Source organism: Salvelinus namaycush, chromosome 25, assembly GCF_016432855.1.
Source record: "Salvelinus namaycush isolate Seneca chromosome 25, SaNama_1.0, whole genome shotgun sequence".
Classification (NCBI taxonomy): Eukaryota; Metazoa; Chordata; class Actinopteri; order Salmoniformes; family Salmonidae; genus Salvelinus; species Salvelinus namaycush.
This window is the reverse complement of record NC_052331.1, coordinates 26,804,726-26,815,278: the sequence shown is the minus strand read 5'-3', so window position 1 is coordinate 26,815,278 and position 10,553 is coordinate 26,804,726. Positions and strand designations below refer to the sequence as shown.

At 43.3% G+C, this 10,553-nt stretch overlaps 2 pseudogenes; both read right to left on the bottom strand.

Annotated features, from left to right (window-relative positions):
- Window positions 1-332: 332 nt before the first annotated feature.
- On the bottom strand, window positions 333-1,040 carry LOC120019857 (annotated as a pseudogene).
- Window positions 1,041-1,292: 252 nt separating this feature from the next.
- The window catches only part of LOC120019856, a 65,047-nt pseudogene continuing 55,786 nt past the window's right edge, over window positions 1,293-10,553 (bottom strand).

Sequence of the window (10,553 nt, the reverse complement as noted above, 5' to 3'; positions counted from 1 at the left end):
GGATGTATTAGACTACACTGATAGGGATGTATTAGGCTATACTGATATGGATGTATTAGGCTATACTGTTATGGATGTATTAGACTACACTGATAGGGATGTATTAGGCTATACTGATAGGGATGTATTAGGCTATACTGATAGGGATGTATTAGACTACACTGATAGGGATGTATTAGACTACACTGATAGGGATGTATTAGACTACACTGATAGGGATGTATTAGGCTATACTGATAGGGATGTATTAGGCTATACTGATAGGGATGTATTAGACTATACTGATAGGGATGTATTAGGCTACACTGATAGGGATGTATTAGGCTACACTGTTATGGATGTATTAGGCAACACTGATAGGGATGTATTAGGCAACACTGATAGGGATGTATTAGGCTATACTGATAGGGATGTATTAGACTATACTGATGTGGATGTATTAGGCTATACTGATAGGGATGTATTAGACTACACTGATAGGGATGTATTAGGCTATACTGATAGGGATGTATTAGACTATACTGTTGTGGATGTATTAGGCTATACTGATAGGGATGTATTAGACTACACTGATATGGATGTATTAGGCAACACTGATAGGGATGTATTAGGCAACACTGATAGGGATGTATTAGGCTATACTGATAGGGATGTATTAGACTATACTGATAGGGATGTATTAGACTACACTGTTATGGATGTATTAGGCTACACTGATAGGGATGTATTAGGCTATACTGTTGTGGATGTATTAGGCTATACTGATAGGGATGTATTAGGCTATACTGTTGTGGATGTATTAGGCTATACTGATAGGGATGTATTAGACTACACTGATAGGGATGTATTAGGCTATACTGATAGGGATGTATTAGACTATACTGTTGTGGATGTATTAGGCTATACTGATAGGGATGTATTAGGCTATACTGTTATGGATGTATTAGGCAACACTGATAGGGATGTATTAGGCTATACTGTTGTGGATGTATTAGGCTATACTGATAGGGATGTATTAGGCTATACTGTTATGGATGTATTAGGCTACACTGTTATGGAGGTATTAGGCTATACTGTTATGGATGTATTAGGCTACACTGTTATGGAGGTATTAGGCTATACTGATAGGGATGTATTAGACTATACTGATATGGATGTATTAGACTATACTGATATGAATGTATTAGACTATACTGTTATGAATGTATTAGACTATACTGATATGGATGTATTAGACTATACTGTTATGAATGTATTAGACTATACTGTTATGAATGTATTAGACTACACTGTTATGGATGTATTAGGCTATACTGTTATGGATGTATTAGGCTATACTGTTATGGATGTATTAGGCTATACTGTTATGGATGTATTAGGCTATACTGTTATGGATGTATTAGGCTATACTGTTATGGATGTATTAGGCTATACTGTTATGGATGTATTAGACTATACTGTTATGGATGTATTAGACTACACTGTTATGGAGGTATTAGGCTATACTGTTATGGATGTATTAGGCTATACTGTTATGGATGTATTAGGCTATACTGTTATGGATGTATTAGACTATACTGTTATGAATGTATTAGACTACACTGATAGGGATGTATTAGGCTATACTGTTATGGATGTATTAGACTATACTGTTATGGATGTATTAGACTACACTGATATGGATGTATTAGGCTATACTGTTATGGATGTATTAGGCTATACTGTTATGGATGTATTAGGCTATACTGTTATGGATGTATTAGACTATACTGATATGGATGTATTAGGCTACACTGTTATGGATGTATTAGGCTATACTGTTATGGATGTATTAGGCTATACTGTTATGGATGTATTAGACTACACTGTTATGGATGTATTAGGCTATACTGTTATGGATGTATTAGACTATACTGTTATGGATGTATTAGACTATACTGTTATGGATGTATTAGACTATACTGTTATGGATGTATTAGGCTATACTGTTATGGATGTATTAGACTACACTGTTATGGATGTATTAGGCTATACTGTTATGGATGTATTAGACTATACTGTTATGGATGTATTAGACTATACTGTTATGGATGTATTAGACTACACTGTTATGGAGGTATTAGGCTATACTGTTATGGATGTATTAGGCTATACTGTTATGGATGTATTAGGCTATACTGTTATGGATGTATTAGACTATACTGTTATGAATGTATTAGACTACACTGATAGGGATGTATTAGGCTATACTGTTATGGATGTATTAGGCTATACTGTTATGGATGTATTAGGCTACACTGTTATGGAGGTATTAGACTACACTGTTATGGATGTATTAGACTACACTGTTATGGATGTATTAGGCTATACTGTTATGGATGTATTAGACTATACTGTTATGGATGTATTAGACTACACTGTTATGGAGGTATTAGGCGACACTGTTATGGAGGTATTAGGCTACACTGTTATGGATGTATTAGGCTATACTGTTATGGATGTATTAGACTACACTGTTATGGAGGTATTAGGCTACACTGTTATGGAGGTATTAGACTATACTGATATGGATGTATTAGGCTACACTGTTATGGAGGTATTAGACTACACTGTTATGGATGTATTAGGCTATACTGATAGGGATGTATTAGGCTACACTGTTATGGATGTATTAGGCTATACTGATAGGGATGTATTAGGCTACACTGTTATGGAGGTATTAGACTACACTGTTATGGAGGTATTAGGCTACACTGTTATGGATGTATTAGGCTATACTGTTATGGATGGAGAAGATGATTGGATAGCAGATAGATAACTAGATATTGTACATCACTGACAGTATTCATTTCAACCACCCTGCTGCTACCACTGTGTTTGTTTCTTCCTCTTATTCAGACAGTATGAGTGATGGTGGAGTGACGGACAGATTGATATATCCTCATGTCTTATCGTGGAAACAACTGGCGGTTCGGTCGAGCGTGACGCAGGAACGTCAACTACAAAGAAGTGTGAGAGTGAGGATGGGGTCACAAGGGATACAGAGTTATTCATATCTGTAATGGTGTCTAGATGCCATTGCAGGTCCCATGTGTATGTGCGGGCTCTTTGTATGATCATCCCTGAAGACTGGAGACAACCTCACCCATCCCAACCCCACCCAGCCCCAGAGCTAGCCAACCACCCCCAACTACAGTACCCCAGAGCTAGCCAACCACAGTACCCCAGAGCTAGCCAACTACAGTACCCCAGAGCTAGCCAACCACCCCCAACTACAGTACCCCAGAGCTAGCCAACTACAGTACCCCAGAGCTAGCCAACTACAGTACCCCAGAGCTAGCCAACTACAGTACCCCAGAGCTAGCCTACCACCCCCAACTAGAGTACCCCAGAGCTAGCCAACCACAGTACCCCAGAGCTAGCCAACCACCCCCAACTACAGTACCCCAGAGCTAGCCAACCACCCCCAACTACAGTACCCCAGAGCTAGCCAACCACCCCCAACTACAGTACCCCACCCCAGAGTTAGCCAACCACTCCCAACTACAGTACCCCAGAGCTAGCCAACCACCCCCAACTACAGTACCCCAGAGCTAGCCAACCACCCCCAACTACAGTACCCCAGAGCTAGCCAACCACCCCCAACTACAGTACCCCAGAGTTAGCCAACCACCCCCACCTACAGTACCCACCCCAGAGATAGATAAGGACTGGTGTTCAGTCAGCCTTAGATGCATTACACCCAGATTATGGATCACAGATTATGGATCTCCTGCATTAATCCTTCAATCACACAGATTACGGGTTTTGTAAACATAATCTGGTAGAGAGGGAATGTGTTTGACCTGGACCTTGATGGAGGTCCAGGATGGAGAAAAGGCTTGAGGTCCTGGATGGAGTAGCTAACTCTGACCATTGTGGAACGTGGGTCTGAAGAACTGGACCATATGGGAGAGTAATACAAAGTGACAGAAAGGGCAAAGCAGGACGTCTCAGAGACAAACTAAAAGACCTCAAGCCTTTTCTCTCTGAGCTCAGAGCTTTGGTGTGGATCCGTCTCAGTCTTCAAGAAACGGACAAACTTCAGACACACAGAAACCAATTAGAAGCCTGTCAGAGACGTCAGAGGAGGAACAGTGTGTCTGTCCTCCATGGTTGTTTATGAGAGGCAGTCAGACATGCACGTGGGGGGGGGGGGGGCTTCTCTATAAAGCCTATGAGCCCTAAAGGTGCGTGACAGCTGTTTGCCCTGGCAGGGGGAGCATATTCCTGACGCACACGCCAGCCTGCGCAGGATATGGCGGACCTACTTCGGTGGTACAGGGATTATATAGGATCTTATTGGATCTTCTGTGAGAACAGGTCTGCCCTGCCCCCGAAACGCATCTGCTTTTCATTCAACAACACACCTCCCTATCAAGTAAGCAGTGAATACGGTCAGAGAGGCACAAGGAGTGGAGAATGGGGGATCATGTAGATAGAGTGGTACATGGGTGAGGGTTCAGGGGGGTAAGGGAAGAGTGGAGGCATGAGGGGTGCGACTGAGGTGAAAGAAAGGCGAGAGTGGAGAGGAACTGTGAGGTGAAGAGGCACGAGGGTGGAGAGGAACGGTGAGGTGAAGAGGCACGAGGGTGGAGAGGAAAGGTGAGGTGAAGAGGCACGAGGGTGGAGAGGAAAGGTGAGGTGAAGAGGCACGAGGGTGGAGAGGAAAGGTGAGGTGAAGAGGCACGAGGGTGGAGAGGAAAGGTGAGGTGAAGAGGCTCGAGGGTGGAGAGGAAAGGTGAGGTGAAGAGGCTCGAGGGTGGAGAGGAAAGGTGAGGTGAAGAGGCATGAGGGTGGAGAGGAAAGGTGAGGTGAAGAGGCACGAGGGTGGAGAGGAAAGGTGAGGTGAAGAGGCTCGAGGGTGGAGAGGAAAGGTGAAGTGAAAAGGAAAGGTGAGGTGAAGAGGCTCGAGGGTGGAGAGGAAAGGTGAGGTGAAGAGGCTCGAGGGTGGAGAAGAAAGGTGAGGTGAAGAGGCTCGAGAGTGGAGAGGAAAGGTGAGGTGAAGAGGCATGAGGGTGGAGAGGAAAGGTGAGGTGAAGAGGCATGAGGGTGGAGAGAAAAGGTAAGGTGAAGCGGCATGAGGGTGGAGAGGAACGGTGAGGTGAAGAGGCATGAGGTTGGAGAGGAAAGGTGAGGTATGAGTGTGGAGAAGGGGGTGTGCCATCGTCATTCCTAGGGGCTCAGATCTGGCCCTGTCGGACCCTGTATGCTTGTGTCTGGGCAGCAGATGTCTGGTCCCAGGGTGGAGGATGGAGGATATTACAGCAGAACTCATTTCCCCTGGCCATTCATCCAGGGCTCAGCAGAGTGCCGCAAGGCAGGGCAAGGTGGGGATAGAGGGATCACAGTGTTAGGGTGGGGACTGGACAAGGCGATCGAAGAGGCTTTCGGAGGGGTTTTGGTTGGGCTGGGTGGGGCTCTGATGTGGCATGAGCAAGGACTTCACCATCAGAAAACACCTTACTTCTTTCCCTGTAAAGTGTTGCATAAAGTCCACTGTTTTGGGTAAGTTGGACTTGATGTAAGTAATTTCTATATGAACATGTACCATGTGTATCCACCGTCTGTCCACTGGAGGAATAGCATCCTCCCAACACTGTCAAACTCATCCATTCTCTCAAACAATCCCCACAACCAACATACAGACACATCACAGTATCATTCACATCAGCATTACAAATACACATTCACCCACTCCCTCACACCAGCACCAGTTCTACTGTATTCCAACCCCGGCCCAGCCTCCTACAGTCACTCGGCCTGGGTAGTTTCTGTCTATGTTGGCATGGTCCTCCCTTGAGGAGTTTATGAGTTTGTTAGAGGGTATTAATTAAGGAGTCCCTGGACAGAGCAGGAGGCCATCAGGCCAGGAAATGGTTTTCATTAGACATAATTTCCTCCATAACCAGCTCCTTCCTACAGCAGATATGTACTTTTATAGGAGAGATGGAATGCATCCCAAATGGCACCCTATTCCCTAAATAGAGCACTACTATTGACCAAAGCCCATAGGTCTTTGGCTAAAAGTAGTGCACTATGTAGGGAATAGGGTGCCGTTTGAGATGCAGATATGCACTAGTACTGTACACCTCTGGGATGCTAGCAGACACAAGCTGGAGAGATACAGAGGTTAGCTAGCTGAGCATTTAAAAAAAGCTTCTAGTCAGAATATATCACCTACTGTAATAACTGCATGCAGCCTAGAGATTCATTTGAATAAAAAAATCCTATGTCAAAGTTTAGATTCGTTTTAAAGTTTAGTATTGGCATGGAGTAATTTAGCAGACACTCTTTTCCAGAGTGACTTACAGGAACAATTAGGGTTAAGCACGTTGTTCAAGGGCACATCGGCAGATTTTTCACCCAGTCGGCTAAGGGATTCAAACCGGCAACCTTACGGTTACTGGCCTAATGCTCTTAGTGGCTAGGCTACCTGCCACCCACATAGAAATGCTGCAGAATGGTAGAGTGACTGAAGAGACGCAGGCATTGAAGACTTGAACAAACAAGAACATTGATTCTAACCCATGCCTCCACAGAGACTAGAGACTAAATCAAACACCTTAGACTAATAAAGGCTGGATGCCCTGCATTTGTCAAGAAATGTACAAGATGCTGTTCAACCATTTCTGGACATGAAAACAGGTCCCAGAGGAGCTTTGCAAGTCCTTGTTTTTACCTGTACAGCAAACAGTCGCTGCTTTGAAAGTAACGAGAAGAAAATGTTGGTTTTAGTGTTTATTTACCCATAATTGGAGGTACTGTTGCTGCATTCGTCTTATTGGTCTCCTGAGACACACACACACACACACGTGCATCAACACACACACACACTCAATTGTGCAACAGAGTGAGGTGTCCTTGGCATTCAGGGAATTCAACAGGAAATATTTTGTTGGTGGACACACACACCTAATTAGATTAGCATTATCGACAGGGCTACCGGTGGTGTGAGTGACCCTGAAAATGGACCAGGTTAATTTAGATGGGCCTGGGAGCTCCGCTTCATCACTCCCCCAGCTCGGGCTGCCCTGTGTAGGCGAGAGAGACAGATGAGCTACTCCCTACCCCACTGGATTTCTAGAGTCTCGCCATGCATGCTAACACATAACACAGAGGTTTGTGTTCCAAATGACACCCTATATAATACACAACTTTGGACCAGGGCCGGTCAGATAACTGTATTATATACAGTACAATAGGGAATAGGGTGCCATTTGGGACCCAGACAAAGACAGGCATTCCTGATGTAACTGGGCACTGGGCAAATAAAGCCGGGACATTCCTGGGTTAATTGAGGAATATAGCAGAGGGATAACAATGGGATTCTGCCGCTCTGTCTCCCAATCCACACTGGAATGTACTGGGGGAAATGATGTACTGATGAGAAGGAGGGAAGAGGGAGTGTGGAGAGATGAGCTGGGGTTTTTCCACTGTGGCAGACACGCAGTCACGGATATGCCTTGTTTATACCTTGTAAGATATCCAGACACAATGTGTCCCTGACTACCTCTGGAGGTGTTCAGGAAGATCTGATCACAATGCATCTTCTAATAGTCTACACCTGACTGAAAATGTGGGCACAATCAGAATGTGGACAAAATCAGGACAAAGGACACATGTTAGAACAGGGTATAAACGGGGCTATAGACAAGTACACACACACGCAAACAAACACAGACACAAGCATGCACGCACGCATGAAAACACACACACATGAATGCCAATCCATGACCGTCTGTCCATGTCTATTATCTCTCACTCTCTCTCTCGAATGCATTCTACCATGCAGGCTAAAGAGATGCTTCTATAACACACAATCAAGCTGATCAGAAACAAACGTTTTCAAAACTACTTATAGTGAGCCAATTGATTGCAAATGAATGACTTAGGAGAAAATGGTCTCCTACTACACAATCCACCAATGAGATACACCACTAACACACATGAAAGTGTATTTTCATTTAAACAAATTAAAAATATCTGAAACATATCCAACACACCCCCACAACGTTGTCTAAACGCATTATTAGTAGGCTGTTGTGTGCGCGTCCAGGTAATAGAGGTCTAGAATAGAGAGATAGGGCCAGATCTGTGTATCGACCGGAGCCAGGGGGAATCCACAGGGACTGGCCGAGTGCACTAGCCACTTAATAAAAAGGTCTATCCACGCACAGCACACACGCACACACACACCTATTGAGCGACAGGTCTGGCGGATGGTGAGGGGGACAAAGCGATTTTCTCTGATACATAATTTATGTGCCAATTAAGTCTGGCCCTGGAACAGACTGCTGTCCCTGTAGCTGAGAGGAGAGATGATCTCTTTACTGCTCTGTGGTTCAGGTGAGTTGATCTGGGACCAGTGATATTAGTTACACGAGAGCTCTCATTCACTTTATCTCTATCTTTCTCTGTCTCTTTGTCTCCATCTTTCTTCTTCTCTGGTACACGTACTAGACCTCTCAGGCTGACTGACTGGTAGCTAGCTGCTGATCTTGTATAACATCCTGCCAACACTTTCAGACAGAAAATTAAACACTACCATTCTGGAGGTGAAGATACGAGGAGATCTACCACCGTGAGCAGGTTTCAACAACATGGATCGTACCATGGACTTGTGCTCAGCTAAAGGTTTACATTTCATGGCTCTGAATGTCCGTAGCCTTCTACCAAACATCGACGAGATTCGTATGTTTATTGGCAGTAGCAATGCTGTGATTATTTGCTTTACGGAGTCATGGTTTGACTGTTCTATCTGTGATTCGGAAATTGAGAACTACATGGTTTTGAGGAAAGACCACAATTGCAACGGGGGAGGAGTCTGTGTGCACATAAGAGCAGACATTTGTTTTAACCAGAGAATTGATCTTAAACATGAACTCGAGGCTGTTTGGGTGGACATCCTCCTACCCAAGAGCAAACCAGTCTTAGTCGGTGCATGTAATAGGCCCCTGACCAACAACTTTTATGACCTACTGATGGACATGTTCCAAATGTCCAGGTTGACTTGTTTCTGTCATTCATTTGATCTGTTTCAGCTGATTAAGGAACCCACACGTGTCTGCCAGTCTAGTCAAACCGTTATTGATCTAATTCTGGTTTCTGACAGGTCTATGATATCCCAGAGTGGGTTGTGGTATGATAGCCTCGTACGAACCATCCTGATCTCGCGAGCTCACATTCTGTTTCGCTATCTGTGTAGCAAAACAAAATGTGAGATCAGGATGGTTCGTACGAGGCTAGTGGTATGAGCGACCACTCTATAATTTATTGCACGAGGAAAAGCCAGAGAAAGTTATTTAAAAGAGAAATTTACTTAAATCAATGAAGGTCAGATCAAAGACACAAGGAAAAGTGTTAGTTACTCTCATTCCTACGCCACAATAGGCAGTGGCACAGATTTTGTGCCATGTCAATTCAAAAGCGGTACTGGCCAGAACACGTTTTTATATACACCAGTGGTAGAGTGGAACAAAGTCCCGGCTGAGATAAAAACTGTTTCTGCTAGTCTTCAACACTCCTGCAAGGCTTGGTTAACCTCTTAAATGTATTGGGAAAATGTAGATTTCCACCTAAATAGACAAAACCAAAAGAAACTGCAATTCATGTGTAATTACATCTGGGAGATAATAAGGAATTATCAGAAGATAGGAGTTACATAGCTCAGAATACACAAGATCAAGCACACACAAAATCATTTTTTTGTTTTTATTTTGAAAGTCATTGAAAAGCTATAAGTGAATATTGATGAGTAGACCTGGAAACACATCAGATGGCTTCCACAACATGTGAACAATATCAGAAAAAATGGGATTGACAGACCTAACAACTAGAAATGGGCAGATGTTATAGTAAGTGGTGTCAGGTGTGTTCACAGGACGTGTCCAAGTGTCCCGAAACCTCTCCAAAGTGGCTTATGTCTGTAAATTAGATCATTCCAGTGCTATTACATATTTGCATTCACTAAATGCTATTTGTTCAGTATAGAAACACTATCTCTACCATACCAACCTCTCAAACATTGTGGTGGTGTCGGGGGACATACAGGGGATATCCAAGTGTTTTTTTCAACCTCTCCAAAGTGCCTGAACGTTTATCCTACAAATGAACTCTTTGCAAAACAATATAAAAGCAACAGATAAACAGTACCAGTCAAAAGTTTGGACACACCTACTCATTCCAGGGGTTTTCTGTATTTTTACAATTTTCTACATTGTAGAATAATAGTGAAGACATCAACACCATGAAATAACACATATGGAATCATTTAGTAAGCAAAAAAATGGTAAACAAATCAAAATATATTTTATATTTGTGATTCTTCAAAGTAGCCACCCTTTGCCTTGATGACAGCTTTTCACACTCTGGGCATTCTCTCAACCAGCTTCATGAGGTAGTTACCTCGGAATGCATTTCAATTAACAGGTGTGCCTTGTTAAAAGTTAATTTGTGGAATTTCTTTCCTTCTTAACTAGCTTGAGCCAATCAGTTGTGTTGTGACAAGGTAG